The 25,158-nt window shown below is 40.1% G+C and overlaps 1 protein-coding gene across 1 annotated transcript in view; it reads right to left on the minus strand.

The window, feature by feature from the left end:
• The window catches only part of JARID2 (jumonji and AT-rich interaction domain containing 2), a 300,414-nt gene that overhangs the window by 262,999 nt on the left and 12,257 nt on the right, over positions 1 to 25,158 (minus strand). The gene's annotated exons all lie outside the window — the stretch shown is intronic.

Genomic DNA, 25,158 nt, shown 5'->3' on the forward strand with positions numbered 1-25,158 from the left:
CGTTTAAGTCTACCTTTTGCTGAAGTTTCTGGATTAGACAAGTTAGTTTTAAATTTTGAAAATTGAGCATGTGGGAACACCAATTTTAAAGCAAGGCACATGGATTATTTCAATAATCTTTAATCCAATGCTATTTTAGAAATTTACCAGGCACATATAGGGCCTATAATATCTAGAATAGGTATTTGTCATTTAACAACTGAACCACTTAAAACTGAGGATTTTACCTTATCACAATAAATTAAAGCTTGTCTAAAAAGGGAATGTTTGGGGCTTGTTTACATGGAAGAGCTGCGCTGGTAACTTGTATGAACTTTAAAACCAATCTAGTTAAACCAGTGCAATAGGCAGAGTGGATGCTCTTATTTCTGGTGTAAGAGTGGCTTTGGTTTATCTTAAATTGATTAGCAACAAGTTTAACTAGGCTGAAATAAACCACTCTTAGACCATGTCTACACTACAGGTCTAAAACAGCAGTTACGATGCTGTAGTACTGCAGCAATCATGTCCCCTACAGCAACAGAAGGAACTCCACCTTCCATACATGGTGGTAGCGAGGTTGACAGAAGCCTTCTTCCATCAACCCAGCCACATCTACATCAGGGATTAGATTGACATAGCTACAGTGCTCAGGAATGTAAATTTTTCACACCCATGTGCCAAAATGATGTTGATCTAAATTTTAAGTGTAGACCAGAGGGCTTACACCAAAATAAGAGTGTTCACATGGCATTTTGCATTGTTTTCAATTCACATGTTAAGTTCTACCAGTGTAGCTTTCTCATGTAGACAAGCCTGGTGCCATCACTGACAGATAACTACTCTTGCACTAGATAGCCCTAGTATAGATGGGCCATTAGCACAGATATTGAGCTTTTGTTTGTAAAATAAGAGGCCTTCTCTTCACACTTCTTATAGATGGACCATCCATCAAGCCAAAACTACTGTCATCCCATTCTAACAGACTAACACCACAAAGAGATGAAGTAGTGTTATATCAGGCTTCTCCACTTCTGGCAACAGCTATCTTAAAATGTTCCCCTACACCTTTGTGCGTAGTTACCAAACACCATGTAATTCTATTAAGATGAAGTTTTCTGATGCAACCAGATGCAAAATAATTACCAAAAAACCAATAACTGATGTCAGAGAGATTGCCAGCACTCACTAATTGCATTCTGGCACACAACTTTCCTCAATCCTTTTATAATCATATTAACTTCTATTTCTAAATCTTTGGATATATATAAAAGAAAGAGAGAGAATGCAATCTATCTTCCTTAAAGCACTTTTATATTCTGAAAAGTGACACATGCTTTGGAGCTCCATGTTTATTGGTTCTCCAAGGACTTCCAGATGAAAGCATGTTCAATTTTAAAAAGTAACAAGAGGATTTTTTTTGTAGCTACCATCACTATTAACTCAGTCTAGAATCTGCAAGTCATGCTGGTTTTTCTGCAGTGTCAGTTCTGCAACTGAAATTTGTTAATCATTCTAACAAAGATGATGTATTATCCAAAACTGAACCCAGTTCCCTCACACCGCATCTACTCTGGGAAACTATTGTGTTCATTAAAACATGTCAGCGCATTTTAAAGTGTCAGACACAATTTCACACTTTATATGTGCAAATACAGTCATATTCAAAAACATGTTGGCTGGTCATAGCACCTAGCGGGGACAGGGATTAAGCTATGTTTTAACATGATAGTTAACAGTTCTCTAACTTTTTCCCAGTGTGGGCATGGCGTTATTTGTGCTGGCTTCAAAGTATAAAGAGGAATAAACATGTACTTTTGTCACTTCAGTTACAGGATGCAAATAATTAAATATAGGTTGAGGCGTTAGGTAATACACCAGGGTCATTCTTACAGTCACTTTTCTGACTATTACTGCATGTTAAAGCATTTTCACTGAAAATCAGAATCCCAGCTGTACCCATGAAATGGACCCAGGAAATTTTTCCACCAGCTAAGCCAATGACAAAACCACTGTCACAATTCAAACTAAAAAAAATCCAACTGACTTAAAATAAATAATTTTTAAAAAAACAGAGGCATAAGCAGCTCTTTTTCCATTTCATATCACACACCAGGAAAAAAGAAAAAAAATCAGTAACAGCAGTGCTTAGGCATTAGGAAAAGAAAAGTCACAGTTAGGCATCATTCTTAACACTGTAAACAGTTAACTTTAGAAATGCAAACTCTAAAAAGTCCCACTGTGTTTGTTTATTGCAAGAAAACCCAGCATTTCTGAGCTCCAGGGCAGCTGCCCTAAAAAAAAAAAATGTTGTTCTCTTTTGTTCAGAATACACCATTAGCATTTAAAGTGTAGGGCCTAGAAATCCAATAGAAGAACCCAGGATTGAGGAAATTCTCCAGAGTCTCCGGATGAAAAGTGCAAAGGAAGGGATTCTGTATTGTCTTCATGCTGTAGCACAGATGGTGATTATCTGCTGAAAATCTTTTCTCCTATCACAAGGTATAAAGGTTGCAAAGGATGGAAGTTTTAATTAACACGGTCACCAGTATTTTTCACAGAAATTCCTTTACAGTAAGGGTCCCAAAATGACTGAGTGCAGATCTGTGGTACTTTAAGCAGCAAAAGGTGTTAAGAAATTTCAGATTTCATTTCACATTTGTTTTTCCATGGTTAACTGGTAACCACACTCATGAGTGGCCTGAGTTCTTCTAAAAAATTCAGCTTCTGGCTCATTAGCTTTATACTTGGCAGCTGTTTTGATGCAACAGCAATGAAGTAAAGTTCCAAAATATCCCTGTATTGCATTAAGCTCCAAAAGTTATTTTAAAAACAGGTTTTTTTTCCTTTACCTCACACTTTCAGAAAGGAGTTCTCTTTGGCAATAGTTTATTACTTGTTTTGCATTATTAGATCAAGAAGAGAAACGCACTTTCTTCTACAAAACTTCTCCTGTTCAACCTCCCAAATTTACCATTTGAAAAAAAGGAAATAGAAGGTAAGAGTAAAATGTTCATGGAATTTAATCTAATCTATCTGACCATTTTATACACTATTCTTTTCAGACATACTTTCCGGAAATCAATGCTATGCTCAGCCCTGTTTTCATTTTTCTGCATACCCGCATCTTTATGGCATCTCTTTTGAAAATAAGCTCATTGGGCAAATCAGACTTTGGCAGTCAACAGACAAAAAAGTTAGTTACCAAACTTTTGGGAAATACTGACCTGGATGATGTTAAGAACTAAGTTTGATTTGGTTTTTAAAAAAAAAAAAAACTACTGTTTAAGAGACTTGGCTCCCAAAACTGTAAGTAAATTCAGAGTTAGACTAAAAATTCTGATTGACAGTCTGTCTATAACTTTACACAGTTGTACTTTCGGTTTTTTCCCCTACGATTGCATTAATTCAGACTAAAAAAATCCATGCTGACACCCTGTCAAATGAGAATCTCTTTGATTTTGTGGATTTATTCAGACCTTTCCTGCTACTTTGAACTTTTTTGTTGTTTAATATGATCATCACTCCATTTGTCATCATATGACAAGAGCAGACAATTACACAAGCTCAAGATATGTCTGCCAGTCATAGCATGCCATCTTGCTGGCTGTCAAGTGACAAGATGTGCCTCTGCACACCTCTAGATTGAGTTCATTAAGCTAGCCTGGAGGATATACCTCAAGAATAATACAGAAAGACCAAATTAAAATTTTCTTAATATAGATACATAATCACTTGCATTTTCCACTTTGCAGTCTAACTGGTTAAGTTACATATTTGAGTAAGATGACCCAGCAAACAAAGAGGCTCTAATCCCAACTTCCTTGGCTTTTAATTAAATTTGCTTCAAGTTCTGAAAATCTCCAGGTTCAGAACCCTTTTTTTTTTTTTTTTTTTTTTTTGGTGGTTCTCATTGAATTTAAAGAGAAAAAAAGTTGTGAAAAGGAACCACAAATTTTGCAGTTGCATGTGAATTAACTTTCTGCCAGCTAAAGCACAGGAAGAAGCTCTCCTATGTTAAAATTACTTAATGGAGACTTAAGGAAGCAGGTGAGGGTGGGAGAAAGGAAAGGGAGATGTGTGCCTAGGAAAGGTCTGCAAACCACCCTAGAGAGGCCAAGATGTTTCACAGGCTTCATGCTGCGCTCACCCTCTAACCTCAATATGTTGCCTCCATTCCCTCCACCCCCTTATTTAGTTTCTCATATTGGCACCTCATTACCATACTATCTGTAAACCAGAACCCATCCTTCCAGTACAACTTTGCAATAGAATAACTAACCATCTCCTTTCTGGAACAAACTTTCCTCAATTCCATATACAAAACATATTGCTGTTTTCCCCCACTACTGCCCCCCATTTATCCTAGTAGTACTGAAGAAGTATACTTAAAAGGAAGACTCCATCCATTTTGTTCCACCACCGCTAGACATCCAGCAGTAAGTAGCACACTTCTCTATGATGAAACTGAGCTATATTTTCAAATTAAATTAAAATTGGCTTTTCTGAATCTTGTGATAAGCAATGACCATCTTGTTTATGAAGTTTTTGACACTCTCAACAATTCATACAGGTTAAAATACCAATGTAGTCATGATACTGTGTTCCTTAACACACGTCAGTGTTTAATGCGGATAGTGTTAAATTTGAGAATGAGAGCTTATCTAACAAAGGGATAACCAGGAAAATTAATCCAAATTAACTAAAGGTATGAATTTGAAGTAGATTAGTTAAACTGCATTAAACCCCATGTGAACATCCTCATTTACAATTTAAAAAGTTTCAATTTGGTTTAGTTTAATTCACTTCCAAAATGAATTTGGATTAACTTTCCTGGATGCCCCCATGCAGACAAGTCCTGCAAGTATTTAAAAATCTAAAGTTGACTTCTTAATGAGAGACAGCCTTCATTTCCATTAAGAATTTAACACTTTATTTTTGTTAAAAAAATGTTAATAATAGTTGCTTATTGCTGGAACATTGGTGTAAGTATATTAAGAAATGTTTAATAACAAAGGCTATATGCAACCTGTAAGTGTTTTTCTTACCAGCATTGTTCTGTGAAGTGCTGGCAGTTTAAGGCTAATAAGGAAACGGTCAGACTGAGTTGAGCTAATAATTTTTGTTTTTATAAAAACAAGGTTATACAAAGTCATGAAGTTTAAAAAAAAAATTCTTCAGAAAATAATTTGGTTTTATTTAAAAATACTCCTGTGTGTTAAATGTAACTCAAATATTGCAGCATTATGTATAAGTGCATTGGAACAAAAAAGTGAGTGACACCAGTCTATTTTCCTGTGCCCATATGCTCAATTTTGATGTGGTAACAGTAAACAGATAGCATATATAAACAAATCAGGTTTTTAAATTTTCCCTTCAGCTTAAGATCAGTCTTTGAAGGTTGATTGTAACAAGGAATTAAAACATGTAGAGATAACCTAAAGATAAGCAGTCATAACTGGATTCCTACAAATCTATAAGAAGGTGGCCTGTAGAGAAGATTCAACTGTGTTTAGTAGTGAAACTTACATTAAGACCATGTTTACATTAGGGAACAAAAAAGTATTGTGTAAGTGAAACCTTGCCCCCATTCAAGTTAATGAGAGTTTTCACCCCAGGTATATATTCCCACTGGCTGGCACCCTCCAGTAGACAAGGCTCCAGCAGCTTCCAGCATTTTTAACACTGTATTAGTTAAAACTATGGTAGCACCAGTTGGATTTGTAATTCTCTAGTCTAGAGAGGGTTAAGTGAGCCTCAGCTGGTAAATGGCCTATTATATCATGTTTGAGCCCTATAAAGGTCAAGAATTAAAGAGTCCAATGAACTTTGAAAATGATGACAGTTTGAAGAAAAATGAATCAGTTAGCTATAATATATATTTATTTATTTATAATATTTATTTATTTTATTGCACTTTTCTAAGGCAGGTGGAATAACCAAGCCTCTTGATTCTATTCGCACTGTCAAACCAGTGTGGTCAGTGTCTCTATCATACCCACCTCCAATTTTTCTAAATGGTACAGCCATTGTCAACCTCAGTTTCATAACTGTCAACACTATATAAAAAGCGGAAATCAATGAGTATTTACACAGTTTTGTGATCTTTAGCTTTCTGAACTATTTTACTGTAAGAGTTTGTATGCAGCCATAGGTTGCTCTGACAGACATATTCTTCTGCTTCAATATTTGTAATATATTAAGACAGCAGAAGGAAAATATATGCAGGCCTTTATTAAATTATGCCACAGTTCTAAATGCCTGATCCAAAGCCCTCTGAAGTCAAGAGGGAATCTGTCCATTGGCTTCAATAGATTGTGGATCCTGTCCTAGGTGGCAAATCTGTTACAAAGCTTCAGGGGCGGAAATCCAGGCTCTACTGAAGTCAGCTGGGGGTTGCTATTTGCTTCAAAAGGGCCAGGATTTCACCACAGGTTTTTAGATAACGTGAGCAACAGCAGCCATCGGGTACCATATTACAATGATGAGCATGAAATACCTAGAAAGATCCACTTATGTCACTTATAAATATTACAGGGTACTTGTCTGCATCCAAGTGGGATTTCAGATCAAGTCTAGCATCACTGCAAAGATCCCTTAGATAAAGACCGCATTTCAAATAAATTAATTTCAGTAAAGTTAACACATTTCCCAAATATATCATTTTTAATTTTAAAACACATTTGAAGCAGCATTAAACATTAACTTCATCTGAGTCAGCCTCAAAAGGACAATGCACAAGGGAAGTCCTCTTTTGATGCTCAGCGAAGAAGTACTATGGTGGACTGCTAGCACATATTTTTTATTTTAATTTTTTTTACAGTAACCTTGGTCCTTCAGTGATGCTGTGCAATACAAAAGACCTAGAATTTCAAGCCTGATTTCTAGTCTCTGCCCCCTTGTGTATTATTAGCCATACAGCTTAGTGCATCTGTCATCTCAGATTCTATCACAGTAAGCTTTTTGCAAGAAGCAAGATTTAGACAAATATTTATTCCTTTCCTTATCATTCCTCTCTCACTGCCCCCGTCTCTTTTTGCTCATATGAAAAAATGGAACTTGTTCATATGAAACATGTTTCCTTATATTTGTTAAAATTTGGAAAGGGTCATTTAATTGTTTTGCTGTTATCTTGTTTCTATTATGTTGTACACTGCCCCAAGCAGGGTTTTGGAGGTTTTTTTGGTTTGGTAAATTTTAATTAGTAAATAGAACTATTCAGCTGTAATACAGTCCTGGTGATGTATTCTGAGGCTTTTGTTTTAAAGCTTCCTGATACAAAACACAGATGCACACTGTTTCAGACCTATATAATATTTATTTTGTTACATATACCCACACAGTCTTGTGAGAGACTCTTACTAGATTATTTTTAAACAGAGACTCCACAATTAGAGCAATTGAAAACAATAAATCATGGGAACCTGGTTTGTCTTTTTTTAAAATAGTCTGTCTATTCATGTGCATGGTTTTAGCCATGTCACTAACAATGGCATTAATGGTAGCAACATGAGTATGGCCTCTTGCCCCATAATTCCACAGAATGAAGTTAAATTAATGTGCATTGTAGGGAATACCAATTACTCATAAGTCTTAGAGCTTGTTACCTGAAGATAGTGAGAAGGCACAAAATTCCAATTATTGCCAACCTCAGTTACACTTCTCCTTTGAGCAAACATTATTCATCAAAAGTTTTTATGAATTCCATCCATAACAGAACAGGTCCTATTACATCAACTGAAACGTAGAGGAAACATTCAAAATAAAATAAAATAAGATAAATAATAATAAAAAGCAACAGCCTTACTTCTTTTTGGCTGTGGTTTTGGATGGAGTCTAGGGCAGTTTGATATCCACTGAATTTCAACGGGATTTTGAAGCATGACTCCCTTAGGCTCTTTTGAAAACCCCACACTCAGGCCACGTCTACACTACAAACTTTGTTTGACTCAAGTTAGGTCGCCATAAAGCTGCTGCAGTTAGTATATTGCTTATGCAAGTGCATACTTGGCTTCTTGTGTCAGTGCTCTGTGTACTCGCCAGGAGTGCATGTGTCGATGCACAGGGCAGTGCGCCATGTGTGTAACCTGCCACCATCGAGTGCACTCTCTTGGAAAGTTTTGGCACTGCATGGTAGGACACAAACAAGTTGAGCAAGGGGGCAACTTCCTAGCATGCAACTGTCTCCATCCCAAAATGTCATCTCTATCCCATAATTTTGATGCCTTTTTTTTTAAAATCTGACAAACCCGAGTGGCCATCTTACTCTTCGCTGTCTCAGATGGAGGCACAGAACCTGCACAGCTCTGCACTATTGTCAGCAGCATTGCAAGCACAAGACTCACAATCCTCTGGTATTTACAGAGCCACAAGAAGAACCGAATCAAAGAACATCATGATATCACAGAGGAGAGATTGCTGTGGGACACAGGGAGAAACAATTCAAGATTGTTGGTGGCATTCATAGAGCAGCTGCAGATGGTGGAATACCATTTCTAGGCCCAAGAAACGAGCATTGACTGGTGGGAATCACCTTATAATATAGAATCAGTGACTGTAGAACTTTTGGATACGCAAGGCCACATTCCAGGATCATAGAATTGGAAGGGACCTCAGGAGGTCATCTAGTCCAACCCCCTGCTCAAAGCAGGACTAACCTCAGCTACATCATCCCAGCCAGGGCTTTGTCAAGCCTCAGCTTAAAAACCTCTAAAGATGGAGATTCCACCACCTCCTTAGGTAACCCATTCCAGTGCTTCACCACCTTCCTAGTGAAAAACTTTTTCCTAATGTCCAACCTAGACCTGCCCCCCTGCAACTTGAGACCATTGCTCCTTGTTCTGTCATCTGCCACGACCGAGAACAGCCTAGCCCCGTCCTCCCTGGAACCCCCTTTCAGGTAGTTAAAGGCCGCTATCAAATCCCCCCTCATTCTTCTCTTTTGCAGACTAAACAAGCCCAGTTCCCTCAGCCTCTCCTCATAAGTCCTGTGCTCCAGCCCCCTAATCATTTCTGTTGCTCTCCGCTGGACTCTCTCCAACTTGTCTGTATGCCGAGCTCACCCCAACCCTCTAGCACGGGGACACCAAAAGGAAAGCTGCATTGACAGCGGAGAAGTGAGTGGTGATCGCACTGTGGAAACCTGCAACACCGGATTGCTACTGGTTCGTGGGAAATCATGTAGGAGTTGGAACATCCACAGTGGTGGCCATTGTGAAGGGCCATTAATCATCTCCTGCTATGCAGGACTGTGACTCTCAGCAATATGCAGGACATAGTATATGGATTTGCAGTAGTAGGGTTCCCAAATTGCAGTGGAGCAACATTGACGGCACGCATATCCCTATTTTGGCACCAGACCATCTTGTCACAGAGTACATCATCATAAAGGGCTACTTTTCTAATGTTAGGCAAGAGTTGGTGGATCACCAGGGATGCTTCACGAACATCAATGTTGGCTGGTCAGGGAAAGTTCATGATGTTTGCATCATTAAGAACACAAGACTGTTCAGAAAGTTACAAGCAGGGACTCTCCTTTCCTGGCCAGTGAATTACCACGGGCAATGTTGAAATGCCAACAGTGATCCTGGGAAATGCAGTCTATCCCTTGTTCATGAACCCTTATACTGGTCACCTCAACAGCACCAAAGAAAGATTCAGCTATTGGCTCAGCAGGTGCTGAATGCGCTTTTGGTAGATGGAAAAAGTTTAATCTTGTTTAGTCACAAGACTGACTCTTGGTTTAAAAAAAAAAAAAACCCACAAATCCCAATGGTTATAGCTACCTGCTGTGTCCTGCATAATATCTGTGAAACCAAGGTGGGAGGGGGCGGTAAAAGGTGCCGCATGGGTGGAAGATGGAGGTGGGGCAGCTGTCTGATGAGTTTGAAGAGCCAGACACAAGGGCTATTAGAAAAGCTCAATGTGGTACTCAGGGAGACTTTGAAAGAGTACTTTAATTGTGACCCACAGTAATGCACGGTGCACCATGCTCTGTCTGGCCCTTCCAGTTTGGGGCCTGTTAGGAACTGCATGGTGCTTGATGCATGTCTGTGAATATACCAACGTCAATGCCGCCATTAATTTTGTGGTGCTTGGTGTACATTTATTATTACACTCTGTCACTGTTCCTATGAGTTATGTCACACTGTACAGTAACAAGAACTGCTAGGCACTCTGCAGCATATGCTGTGAACAAATAAAGATGAATTATTCTTCAAAGAACAGAATTTTAGTGAGTAACAAAATCTGCCCAGATTTGTTTTTTGGACTATTTAAAAGTACATACATAACAAACTTAATAAATTAATGGAACAGAACTTAAGGGGAAAGAACATTCATGTCCATTTTAGCTATACATAGAGTGACCATGTTTTCACAAGTCAGTGTATGTCCCCTGGTGTGCAGTGATAGGTATAGGGGCAGGGATACAGCCCCGATGCCACGTGGAATGTTGGGGGGGGGGGGAAGAGGGGCCTGTAGGGAGGTACTGTCATGAAATCTTCCCCTGGGCTGCAAAGGGAAGTGAGCCCGTGATTGTTGAACCTGTAGGTCCACAAGAGTCTCCAGCATCTACGTTTGCTGCCAGATGAGCCCCATTATATCCTGGTGCATGTCTCCCCTTTTCTTGCAGGGACTCCTAGACCTTTCTCCTGTCTGCTCTCTTTCTTTCTCCAGGTTGTCTGCAATGTTCACCCTCCAGGCCCTGTGCTCACAGCCTGATGCCGCACTGGCTTGCTGGATGTCATTGAATAGGTCATCCCAAGACCTCTTCTTTCTCCTCATTATTTGGCTCAGGCTTTCAGTGGGTTCGAGGGGGGAGACCCTCAAGGCTGCGATAGCAGCAGCTGCTGACAAACACATGGAAGTACCATTTAGTCACAATGTAAAGTGAAAGTCAAGATTCAGAACTCTTCCCTTGCTCCCCTAAAGTTTTAAACAAGACAGGCGTATTGGCACTTCTGCGTCTGAGTGAGTGATTGTGCAGTGTGCCATGCACAGCTCCAGCCATGGTGAGTATGGCCCACCAGTAGCGAGGAAAATGAAGAGGGAATTGCTCAGTTGCACGAAACTGCCAGCACAGGGCACTGGCACTGCATGCTGGCACCATTTTTTATAGGCAGTGGTGATTTTAGCCGATATTTCACTCCTGAGGGTAACAAAGGCACAGAGAGCACAGCTGCTGCTGCTGTTCCAAAGCCACCTGGGCCTGTAGGCTGTTAGCCTGTGTCTGGCAATGGTGCTAGCCAAAGTTATTGCAGGCCAGCATAGGAAAGTGTCCTAAAGTGGAGGAAAAAATAAGGCTGCCATTCCTAGTAACTCTCAGGAGAGGAGTGCAGAGTAAACCTCCACGAAAGTTTCATCGAGGTCTTTCAGGAGGATTCAGGGAACATCCCTGTGTATATAAACAAACTGTTCCAGATGGCCCCTCCCCTTGCCTAACGCAACAGGGGAATGAAAAGCAAAATCACAATGCTTCTTCTCTTCATTAGACCACTGCTTCTTCTAGCACATGTAAAGTAATGAAAAGTCAATAGCTCTGTCCTGTTAAGTTGGGGGCGTCATTTGTACATCACTGTAAAATTACACACTTACCCCAGGTTCCTTCGCCTGCGTCAGGTTCACCCATGCACGACTGCTGGGACTCACTGGATTGCAGGGGAGTCTCAAACAGGCCCTGGCTCATGGCACAGCTGAACCTCCCAGTCGCAGGCCTCCCACCCGACTTTTCTTCCCCCTTGCTGTTCATGCCAGGGGCCTGTGGCTCCTCCGAGGTATCCATGGTGGTCTGCGGCGTGGTGTCTCCCCCACATATGACATGCAGCTCTTCGTAAAACAGGCAGGTCTGCACATTGGCAGCAGATCAACGGTTGGCCTCTGTGGCCTTCTGAAACACCTGCAGTTCCTTCGCTTTCACATGGCGCCGCTGCTAGCCTGCCTTACATCCACTGTGCAATCTGCTTGTAGATGTCAGCATTTCTACAGCTGGTCCACAGTTGAGCTTACACAGCCTCTTCTCTCCACAGGCCCAGGAGATCCAATATCTCATCTCTACTTCAAGCCGGAGAGCATTTTGAGCATGTAGCTGACATGGTCAGCTGGGCAGTTGCACACACAACAAAGGAAAGCTGCTAGGTGTGCTGGCCAAGCCAGGCAATCAGGAAGAGGCATTTCAGAAATTCATGGGGCTTTAAAGGTGAGGGGAACCTTCTGCCTAGGGGTCATGGAGACCAACGGAGTTCACAACTGTAATCAGAGCAGTCAGCAGCAGGCACTGTAGGACAGCTGCTGGAGAATTGTTAGGGTCAACATAATTACACAGTGTCTTCGCTCATCCTGTGTCCACCTCAATACTTTGACTATGGCTCAATGCCACTTGGGGAAGTGGTATTACTGCATCGTTGTAATGGGGCACTTACATCAGTGGGAGACAAATTTAGGTGTAGACACACGCAGAGCTAGGTCAACACAAGGCAGCTCATGTCAACCAAATTTTGTAGCATAGATGAGGCCTTAGTATGCATCTTTTCTCACCTTTTCCCTCCCTGGATCTCCTTATCTCCCTACTTGCATTTGCCCATTTGCATTTACCACAGTTCTCTAAAGAAAGGACTGTACTATTTCCAGGATGGGGATACGTGCTTTATATGTTCCTGTGACTGCTGAATGCTATGACTGACAGAAGCAGGAGGAGGAGTTAGGGAAGGTAGCAATCTGAAGTCTGGCTCAACAGCTTGCATCCATGTCCTCTCTGCAGCCCTGAATCATTGTAATAGGGGGGCAAAGTCTCTAACTGCATCATTTTCACGTTGATGCCATTTCCTGGACCAACGGACTCCACTTTTCCATACTAGTCAGCAAGCATATATTTCCAAGTTTTGGCAATTAGTCTGAAAGCCCATCTACAAGTGTTAAGTTACCAACACTCTTATAACACAGCAGTAGCCCAACCATGTTCCATGGTTTAATGTTATCTATATAGATGGGACCAAGCCATGTTTTAACCGTGCTGTGCCACAGACCTGTACAGGCCAAGACTACAACACTGTTATAAGAGTTTGATCCTGTCCTCACAGCCAAAACCAAACTGTATTGTACCATGACCAGGTCATTACCCTGTTACATATAGCAGTACCCCAACAGCATTCTGGGATAGAGTTTGAAGGAAGGGGAGGAATGAACAGGAAGAGGGCAGCTGTAGCAACTGCACAAAGTGAGAAAATTCTTTCCTCCCCCATTCCCACTGGGCTGTAGACATCCTGGGATCTGGTCTAAATCCTCACCTCCCACTGCACCTCAGACAACTGACACGACCCACTGGGCTCCCCTTCACAAACCACTGGATGAGAAGCACTGTTTTACACCATGTAACACAAAGCTGTGTTCCAACTATGTTGTGAAACAGCCTGGCTGGCTGGAGTGTGTGACCATGACCAACACTGTAACTGGGTTAAACACACCTTGCTCTAGCCCAGGGGTTCTCAAACTTGGGGTTGTGATCCCTCAGGGGATCACAAGTTTTTTATGGGAGGGGAGGGGGACGGGGTTGTGAGCTGTCAGCCCTCATGCATGCCGGTGGTCATCACTTTTGGGGGCAGGTATCATCACAGCCTGAAATATTTGCAAAGGGGGTCCTAGCAAAAAAAGTTTGAGAATCCCATCTGGACTACAGCATGCAGTTTTAATCTAGTCAGAACATAACATGGCCTTGACCACAATGAGTTTCATAATCTGATTTGGATACAACTGCATTTAAACCATGCTAAATGTCTGTTAACTTCTGTATATGCCACCAAAACATTGACTAGCCACAAGTGGGTTTTTGGATGGCTCTAGAAATGTGCTTTACTCTTAATCAGATACATGTTGCAGTGACATAGTAGACACCACCCAAGAAACTGCAAGAAGCTTGTTTGGACTAAGATGACACCATTTAATGCACTGGATTCCTAATCTAAAGATGTTTTTCTATCATTTGAAAACCTAATTTCCACTGTCCAGTACTTACATTCAGTTTGTAGAATATGGCAAATATACTATTCAGCATTAAAACAACTCCACTATGGAAAGGCACTTCGTGAAGTCACCTTGATACAGGTGGTTAAAATATCTGAAGATGGTCTACACAAGGGCTCTCATCACTGCTATCACCGGTGGAGTTGTATAGAAAGAAAAAAATTTGGTATACACACAACCAGTATGCAACAGTAAAAGATCAGATGAGCACTTAATGAGAAAGAATTTAGGAACTAAAAAATGTGCCAGGCTAGCCTACGCTATACTCCCATTGACTGAACCAAATGGAAATAGAAGTGGTGCAGAGGCAGTACAATGAGCCTCTGGGTGGGGGGTTCGGGTGGATGCCTTGCAGTGTTAAACAGCAATCTCTGAAACCAATTAACCAACATTACTTCTTAATTGGCTATAAGGAGCTCTCTTCAGTCTCTGTCTGCCAAATGAAAAAAAAAGTGGCAGTGACTTCTGGGTACCCTAGAGAGAAACTGGCAATGTGACTTATAGAGCTTCTTGTCCAGTCTATGGTAAAAAAATTAAATCTAATTTAAAGCTTTTTAGAGGTTTTAATTTTGTGCTTGCTTGCAACAACTAAAATCCAAACAAACACACACAGATTTTTCTTTTGGGAGCAAGGGGAAACTGTGTTGCTCAGGAGCAAAAGCCAGGTACACCATCACATTTTTATATACTCAAGTGTCGTTGGAAGTCTGGGCTAGACTAACCTTAAACTGGTCCTAATCCTAAAATTTTTGTTTGCTTTAAGGTATAATACATGCCAAATATTTTAAAGTTCTAAAACACTAATTCTGTAAACAATGTCTAAAACATGCACACTGGAATGGATTCCTCAACTTGGCCTCATCACTTATGCATCTGATGAAACAAACACTGACAGCTTTTTTGCATTTGTAAAGGCCCCACAGCAGCTGTGGTGATCCCACCATAGAGCAGTGAATTAAGCCTGAAACCCAGCTGGGTCTGAACAGAAGCTTTTTTTGCACAATATAGCAAGACTATCATTGTTAACCTAGGCATTATTGTAAAATATTCTGCATCACATTAAAAATTGAGATAGAAATGCCTTATAAAATTAGCTCTAATAAGCAATTTTATAACATTTAAAAATACAGATGCCACACTGATTGCTAATTGACAGCAGGTTTTGTACGTTTCATTTACACACACACACAAAGTGTAATGGATAATCACAATACTCATTTAAATGAAAAACAAGGTAAAGTTTAAAAATAAACCCTGCTAAAACATTAAGAAAAAACAAACTTTCATGAACTAAGTTCACAATGCAAAAAAAAGTTTAATATAATTCTCTGCCAGGACCCTCAGAATTACTGACCTTGAGATCAGAGGCAGTTTGGAATGGAGACTCTTGTAAGTAATCAAAAGTATGTGAGGCCCCTGATTAACAGGCATTGTTAGAAGATTCCTTTGGCATTAAGCCACAGGGCCTACAGCATTAAATAGTAACAATCAGCAAGATATTGACTGACAGATTTTTCAGTCAACCAGTAGATCCTGCACGTGTGTGGTGAGAGAAGGGTTGAGAATTATGTGGAAGAATAAAGTTCTCACATGAAATATTTATTGTTTTAGAAAGTTTACAGCAACTCATGAAGAATAGGATTCTCTCCTACTCCTTACCTAACATCACTCTTAAAACAAACTTTGAGAGATCCAAAGAAAGCTGTCTGCACAGTGTTCTATCAGATAGAGCATCTGCCTGGGAGCCAGGAATTTCACATTCTACTTGTGGTTCTGCCAAGGACGCACTGTGACCTTGTGCAACCCAATTAACCTCTGCATGCATTTCTCCATCTATAATATGAAGACATATAATATGCATACAATGAAGTGGTTTTCTGCCCACGAAAGCTTATGCCCAAATAAATTTGTTAGTCTTTAAGGTGCCACAGAACTCTCGCTAATATGAAGACAGTTAGCTAGCTTACAGGGGCACTCTGAGGCTGGTCTACACTAGAGAGTTTGGTCAACAAAAGTCTGCTTTTGTCAACAAAACAGTGCTGGCGTACACACTAGTCACCTCCTTGCCAACAAAAATGCCATTTTTCTGACATAATAAAACCACCTCTAGAAGAGATGTGGGGCTTTTGTCAACAGAGCTACCGCGACACAGTGTCAGTGTAGACACTGTATCCCTTTAGAGAGGTGGAGGGGCTGTCATACTTGTCAATTTCACTGCTCTGCTAGAGCACAAGGGACAATTCAGAAACAGGCAATTAATTCAGGAGACAGAAACATGTCTAGCAGAAATAAAGAAAGGGGAAGGAAAAAAGGCTTCCTTTTTCATGTTAAAAAAATGTATATTTCTGCTCAATGCAGTGTCTGGCCAGAGAACTGAATGTCATATTAGGAGAAACCAAAAAGTTACAGATTAATTTTTTTTTTTTTTTTTTTTTTTAACTTTTTTCAAATATGACATTTTCAGCTCACAGGTCATTGCTTCTAGAAGCACCAAAAATTGGGGAATGGAAGTTGGATGGATTTGAAGGGAAATAAACAAACAGCAAAAAATGGATTTGAGACTTCTCCCCTCTCCCACTCTGACCCTATACGTTGCTTGGCTACCATGAAGTAAGAGCAAATTGGCAGCTTTTGAGTGCAGAGGCCTCCAATGGTAAGTTGTCAATTTTTTAACAGTTGGTGAAGAAAGGAATGGAACAATCCAGTACAGCTCTGCAAATCTTGTTTTAAAGAAGCTATAATTCCATGTTGGGTGTGGAGGCGCCTCTTGCAGGAGATGCTAGGATGCCCTTCAGAGGGTTTATCTTGGCTGCCATATAAACCCCCAAAGATGGCTGACACAAGCCAATGAGCAAGCAACCTTATATTCTTTCTTGCGACTCCCATAAAAAAGGAAAGAAACATTCAGTCTTTTCTATGGCCACAGTTAGATGATTAAGTTATAACATGCAGAGCATTTAGGGTTTCCAGAGGACATTTAGAATTAGGAAAACAATAATGTCAAGGAAATGGACTGGTTTGGGTGAAACCTTTTTTTGGTGTAGAGTAGGTCTTTGAACTACCTTATTCAGAAAAAATGGTAAATGCAGATCTTGTACTGAAACCACATCTAAGCAATTTGATCTCCTCAGAAAGATAGTTGAGAAGAGAAAGCTTACATTTAAATAGACACAAAACAAGAAGAGGCATTAGCTAAGAGCTGAAAGAGGGGCCTACTGAGGCCTTGTGGTAGCATTAAGTTCAGCTCCACTTGTGTGACCAAAGGACTTTTGGGTGCTATGGCTTGAAGTGAACCCAAAGCATATAAATGGAGAAAAGAGCTCAAGTTTAAAAAAGAGCTCAAGTTTGGGGTTTTGTATTTTAAGAGGGCTGAAATCTGTACTTTCAAGATTGTTTCAATAATTGCATGACCTTTACAATCTCTAGCTCTCTTCAGAGACTGCCTTGCATGAACAAATGGGCCAGCAGGCTCAGCAAAAGGCAGCAAAAGCCATAACTGTGCAAATCAGAGCAGCACTCAGATGGAGAGAGATTCAAAACCACATTTGAGGGAGCTTTATTATTTTATCTTGAACAGTTCTGGAAGCCTTGATAATAAGCCAAGGTTTTTCCTAATCAGATATGGGCCAAAGAACCAGTTAGACTTAGGAACAGAAAAGTACTTGTCTTCCTATACTTTTATTCTAGAATAATTTCACAGAAGCTCTATGGGTGAGTTTCCCCTCTGCTGAATTTAAAAATTCAGAAGACATTATTTATTGCCTGCTCCCAAAATCCTTAGGGATGTTTTATGGAATAATTATTTTGCTCTTTTTTCTTTTAACTGGATCTGCTTGGTTAGAGACCAAGGCCTCAATCCTGCAAACACTTATGTATATGCTTAACTTCTATTCACATCAACGTTAAGCATATGTATAAAAGTTCACAGGATAGGTGCCAAACTAGTTGAAGGTTCCTCATTATACAGGAGGAAGTGATTGAGGTCAGTGAGGTAGTCATCACTTAAAAACCCATTGGAATAATTTGAATGGGATTCTTCCAGAGATTAGTTTTCCAGATGAATTGATCCCACGGACTGTAGATATTTTGTGGGTTTTTTAGTTTTACATTTCGGAATACAGTTCTTGAAGGAATAGCGGTCTCTAATCAGAAAAGAGACTAGAAAAATCTACATTTTGGGGTTGAGAGAGGGGGAGAGGAAGGGAGGAGAGGGACAAGAGATGCTGAAGTGTGACTGAGGTGGGGTCTTTACAGGAAAGTGATGAACTTTTCTGCTCAAAGGTGACCACAAAACAGCAGTTTACAGCTCCAGGGGAATGGAGAGAGATCACATGCACATACAAGACCGATGATACCCGATAGGTGAGGGTCAAAGCCTTCTTCTGAAGAAAACAGGCTACAGAGATCAACGTAAAAATGGCCCTATTAGTCAGACCAAAAGGTCCATCTAGCTCAGTACCTTGTCTTCTGACAGTGACCAGCACCAGATGTTCAGAGAGAATGAACAGAGCAGGTCAATTATCAAGTGATCTATCCCCAATCGTCAAGTCTGAGCTTCTGGCGGTCAGAAGTTTAGGGACACCCAGAGCATAGGGTTGCATCCCTAACTATCTTGGCTAATAGGTTCACGGAAGATAGGTCCATCAATGGCTTTTTTTTTAAATTCTTTTTTGGCCTTCACAACATCCTCTGGCAACGAGTTCCATAATTTGACTCTGTTGCGAGAAGAACTACTTCCTTAAGTTTGTTTTAAACCTGAGGCCTATTAGTTTCATTGGGGGACTCTTGGTTCTTATGTTATGTGAAGGGGTAAATAACACTTCCTTATTCACTTTGTCCACATATGCTTTTATAGACCACTATAATATCTCCCTTTAGTTCTCTCTTTTCTAAGATGAACAGTCCCAGTCTTTTTAACTCATCTCTTATGGAAGCTGTTCCTTGCCACTAATCAGTTTTGTTGCCCTTCTCTGTACCTTTTCCATTCTAATGTATATTTTTGAGATGGGGCGACCAGTACTACAATGTTCAAGATATAGGCCTACCATGGATTTATATAGTGGCATTATATTATTGTCTGTCCCTTTCCTAATGGTTCTTAACACTGTTAGCTTTTCTGATTGCTGCTGCACATTGAGCAGATGCTGTTTTCAGAAAACTATCCAAAATGACTCCAAGATCTCCTTCATGACGACTAGTAAAATCTAATCTAGACCCCCACCATTTTGTAGGTATAGTTGAGATTATATTTTCCAATGTGCATCACTCTGAATTACATCTGCCATTTTTTTGTCCAGTCACCCAGCTGACTGAGATCCCTGTGTAATTCTTCACAGTCAGATCTGAAGTTAACTATCTTGGGTAAGATGGGCAGATTTTGCCCCCTCACTATGTACCTCCTTCTCTACATGACTTATGAATATGTTGAACAGCACAGATCCCAGAACAGATCCTTGGGGGACCCTACTATTTACCTCTCTCCATTGTGAAAACTGACCATTTATTCCTACCATTTTTGTTTCCTATCTTTTAACCAGTTACTGATCCAAGAGAGGACCTTCTCTCTTACCCCAGGTCTGCTTATTTTGCTTAACAGATTTCTGTGCAGGACCTTGCCAAATCAAAGGCTTTCTGACACCCTCAGAGAATTCCAATAGACTGGTAAGGCATGATTTCCCTTTACAAAAGCTGTTGACTGTTCCCCCACATATTATGTCCATCTCCCTGTCTGCTAATTCTCTTCTTTACTATAGTTTCAACCAACTTGTCTGGTACTGAAGCTAGGCTTACTGGCCTGTATTGACAGGATCACCTCTGGAGTCTTCTTTTAAAATTGGTGTCACATTAGCTATCCACCAGTCATATGATACAGAGGCTGATTTAAGTGATAGGTTGCATACCACAGTTAGTAGTTCTGCAATTTCATATTTCAATTTCTTCACAACTTGTGGGTGGATACCATCTGGTCCTGTTTCATTTATCAATTTGTTCCAAAATCTTCTCTATTGCCACCTCAATCTGGGACAGTTCCTCAGATCTGCCACCTAAAAATAATAGGTCAGTTGTGGGAATCTGCCTCACATCCTCTGCAGTGTAGACTGATGCAAATAATTCATTTTGCTCTCCACAATAGCAGTGTCTTCCTTGAGTGCTTCTTTAGCACCTTGATCATTCAGTGGCCCCACTGTTTGGCAGGCTTCCTGCTTCTGATGTACTTTTTAAAATGTTGCTGTTAGTTTGTGTGTCTTTTGCTAGTTGCTGTTCAAATTCTTTTTTGAACTACCTAATTATATTTTTTACTAACTTGCCAGAGTTTATGCTCCTTTTTATTTTCCTCAACAGGATTTGACTTCCAATTTGCAATGGATGTCTTTTTTCCTCTAATCGCCTCTCTTGCTCCACTGGAGCGCAAGTGGGGGTTACACGTATAGTTTGAGCTTCTATAATGATGTTTTTAAATAGTTTCCATGAAGCTTGCAGGCATTTCTGTTGTGATTGTTCCTTTTAATTTCCATTTAATAGCCTCCTTATATTTGTGTAGTTCCACTTTTGAAGTTAAATGCTACCATGGTGTGTATTTCCCCTTCTCCCCCAGGTATATTAAGTTTAATTACATTATAGTTGCTACTACTGAGCGGTTCGGCTATATTCACCTCTTGGACCAGACCATGTGCTCTACTTAGGACTAAAAATCAAGAATTGCTTCTCCCTTGTGGGTTCCAGGACTACCTGATCCAAGAAGCAGTCATTAATGGAGTGTAGACCTTTTATCTCTGCATCCCATCCTGAGAGGACATACACCTAGTCAATATGGGGATAGTTGAAATCCCCCATTATTATTGGGTTTTCTGTTTTTGTAGCCTCTCTAATTTTCTTGAACACTTCACCATCACCACCACTTTCCTGGTCAGGTGTTTGATAAGATTATAACAGTAGGAATATACCAGTAGTCAAGCATGGAATTTCTATCCCGAGAGATTCTGTGGTACAGTTTGACTCATTTAAGATTTTTACTATATTTGACTCTATGCTCTCTTTCATGTATAGTGCCACTCACCTACCAGTGCAACCTACTCTGTCATTCCTATATATTTTGTACCCTAGTATTACCATGCCCCATTGATTATCATCGTTCCACCAAGTGTCTGTGATGCCTGTTATATCAACATCCTTATTTAATACCAGGTACTCAAGGTCAACTAGCTTACTATTTAGACTTCTAACATGTATATATAAGGGTAACTTCTGTTTTAAGAGATTGAAAGAAGGTTCTTTCCTCATTTTTGGAGGTAACTACACCTCTGACCCATCTGTTGACGTCTCAAGGGCGCCCCACTTAGGTATCAGGCCTCTTAGCAGTCACCTTTTCTGAGGGCAGGATCCCATAATCCTCTCCCTCCAGACCAGAAACTAAGGTTGCAGACTCCTGCAATTCAATGATTATCTCAGCAAGTCTGGCTTTAGTTTAATACCTGCAGTCCTGATCTCTCAAGGACAGTGACAGGGCTAACTAGTGATCAGTCAACTTTCATAAAGGAAGAACTATTTATTCAGACCAAAGCATAAACAGACAAAACATCAAAGCAATAAGCAACTTACATGCAGGTGTAACTTACCAGCTGTCACACAGGGTCCATATAGAGACCTTGATAGGATTAAAGTACTTCAGGACCTTCACACAGGGCCCCTCTCGATCACAGTTTCATGTCAGTTCTTGGATTGAGTGTGATCGATTTCTCTCCCTATTTCAGGGCAGTCACTTGATACGCTTTCAAGTTCTTTACTTGCCAGGTCTCTTGAACCAGCTTAAATCACTATATGCTATTTCCCCAGGGGGTGGAACTTCCACAGACCTATTACCAGCACTGGTGTTCTGCTTTAATTACCCCAAAAGGGACTTTAGAGACCCTTTAGTTCACCACGATACAATCATTAACCAGCCCATAAAGATACATAGAGCATTAATACAACAGTCTTTGAATATCCCATATATCAACAGCATCTCAGTATACTAATCTCCGTATATTCTATGCTTCCAAAACATCATAACTGTAACACATTTCCCCCACCTCCACTAACCCAGCTGCACATCAGGTAACCTTCTGGAAACATGGCCCATAGCTCCGGGAGACAGAGGGTGGAAAGGAAGAACATAGCAAGGGGACAGAATAGTGACAGGGAGAAGAAGAAAGAGATGGGTGGTGGTACTGGAGCTTAATTTGGAACACATGGCAAAGAGCCAGCCATGTATCAGCAATACTCCAGCATTGTACTACACTCTAGGCATTTTCTCCCCATTTGTACTAACCTTCACTTCAGAATCATGCTGGAAGATGGAGCTGGGCAGCACGACTACTTCCCTGAAGTTTAAAGGTGTATGAATGAGTAGCTGCAGCAAGTGGAAGACAGCAAAGCAACTGTAACTGCAGTCACACTTGCAGCACAGGAGTGGTCAAATGCCTGCCCTTTGAAGTACCACTGAAAGAAATCACTGGAAAGGAGGCACATTCCGCAGACCTCATTCCCAAGCTATATTTTAATCCATTAAAATGCCCTGACGATATTGCACAAGTACACGCAGCTGGACAGACACGAGAAAGGAACATTATCATAGGAGGAAAAAGCTCCAAAGAAAGCAAGCTTCTGATCCCTACAGCAGAGGCACGGAACTTGTGGTCCACACAGTCAATTCTACAATATTCCAGAAAGGGGAGCAGGACACAAAAATAGAGGAATTCAACAAAGCTGCTGGGAGGCTCAGATGAAATGGGCAAGCAGATCCCAACAACATGGTCGACTAAAAAAAAAAAAATTTTTTTTTTAAATAAAAGAAAAAAATCTGATTTTATTTTAATTTAAATTAAAATAAACAGATTTATTTAAAATATATACCAATTTAAAATTAATTTCAAATTGACAATTTATATTAAGGGTTAATCTATTAAAATCATTTAAAGTAAAACAAAAATAATATTCGGTAGTACTTATTTGCTGCTATATTTTAAATGAAGTCAAACCACTGCACTGGTGAAAGTCACTGACTAAGAATCTGGAACCAGAGTTTGTTGAAGTGCTAAGCCATCTTTTGACAGAAGTAGCTTCTTCTGCAGGTGCAAAGAAAATATCTCAATGCATTCAACAAATTCAGTTCAATGACTAGTTCATTCAAAGTTAATAAGCCAATCGGGAGTCAAAAAAGCAAGAAAGATTGTTCTTCTTCCAACCTATGAATAAAAGCTAGGCATGAGAGGATGAGCTCTACTATCTCTAAAATCTTAAAGGACGTGATGAACAGAAACAATTCAGTTCACTGACTACGGGTAATATTTCCTTTATTTGTTATATATTAAACAAAAGGAAATTATCTGTAAGAAAAATATCAACAAGTTGACAGCCAGCACGATCTACTCGATAGGACATTGGACTGGGTGCTGTGGTTTTATTCACATCTCTGCTAAGGATCTTCCAAGGGTATACCTACACGATATTTTAAAACCACAAGAGCAAGTCTCAGGCCTGGTCTACACTTACCTGGAGATTCGGCAGCAGTCGATGGGAGTTACACAAACAACGCAGAGTAGTTTGCGTAACTCACGTCGACTGCTCTGCTTCAGTTCTGTGTGCTGTTTACACTGCGCTGTGCCGACGGGAACAGCGTTCCCATCGACGCAGCACTACGCTACTTGAGGGGGTGGTTTACCAGTGTCGACTTCCTGATCGATTGAGCGGTCAGTGTAGACCCGCTCAATCGATCCAGAAAGATCGATCTGGCAGCAGCGAATTTGCCGCCGTCAGTATAGACATGGCCTCAGAGCCCTGGTCTACAGACTCGGGTTCATGCTACAGCAATCAAAATAGCTGTGTACACATTTGGGTTCAGGCTTTGAAGCCCCAGTGAGACGGGTGGGTTTCAGAGCTCGAGATTGAACATCTACACAGCTATTTTTAGTGCCATTGTGGAAGCCCAAGTCCGAAGACCCAGTCTCAGACTTGCTGTCACAGCCTTTTAAATGCAGCATAGACATTGACCTTGTCCAGGGTCACACTGGGTATCAGCTTTCTGTATCTAGGTTTCTCCATCCAGCCTCTGTTTTTTCTATTTAGAATGTAAGCTCTTTATGCTATATGTTTGTTCCGTGCGTATCACAATTAGATCAGTAAACAGTAATTGTATAGAAACTATCTGACACTGATAAAACACAACACAAGGACCCCATCATGGGTTTAATACGGATAAAACTGGACTTAAGTTTGTTACATTATATATTTGCTAGTTTCAGTTTAAAATTTCATTAAAATGAAAGAAAGGTTAAATTTAATACATATGCTGTAGTATGTTCTTTTGTCTAAAGCATAAACAAAAAACCCACTAACAGACCCTCTGACAACTGTACCTTTTCTCTTACAAATAGCTGTTTGTGGCAGTTTGCCAGAAGACTGAATATCTCCTTTAGCCAAGAGACTTCTTTCAACAGAAAAAGCATCTAAATGGAGACTTCTGCCTGAATAGATAGGTGGTTCGAACACGAATACACAGACAAAATACAACAAGGAAAAAGTACATAGAATGCATGCATCAAATATTAACATATCTCATTAAAAAAAAAGTGTTCATTCAGCTCTGGAGCTATATTTGTCACAAATAATTTAGCCTCCTTCTGCTTGTGGAATATCCATGAGCAGACTTCAGTTTCCTTAAGTTTGTCCTTAAAAGAAGAAGAAAAAAAAAGAAGTGTTCAATTTTTTGTGAATTTTAATCTCCTCTGCGGATTGACTGAGTATTCAATGTCCATTAATTATAACTATTCATGCAGTCGGACATGTAATTCACATGATTTTTTTGTTTTTTGTTTCCTGGCTAGATGAGTGCGTAAGTTAATACTTGGACATGAGTCTCTAAAATGTGATTTTTGTGAATCCTTAGTTATGGGACTATGAAATTCACTTTCCCTGAACATTCATATCAAAGAGACTGGATTGCATGAATGTTCATACAATGAACGTGAAAAAGGTGAGCGTGGCCACAGCAAGTCCATGTTTTTAAATAAAGTGAACAAGGATTGACAAAAAAACAAACAAACAAAAAAAACTTAGCATTATTTGCCTAATTTTACATGGTACCATTCAAGGATAAAAATCAGTGGGGAAAATTATATTACCACC

The sequence above is a fragment of the Emydura macquarii genome, unplaced genomic scaffold (genome assembly GCF_026122565.2).
Source record: "Emydura macquarii macquarii isolate MOO-44397 ecotype Brisbane River unplaced genomic scaffold, CSIRO-AGI_Emac_v2 contig_2890, whole genome shotgun sequence".
Taxonomy (NCBI): Eukaryota; Metazoa; Chordata; order Testudines; family Chelidae; genus Emydura; species Emydura macquarii.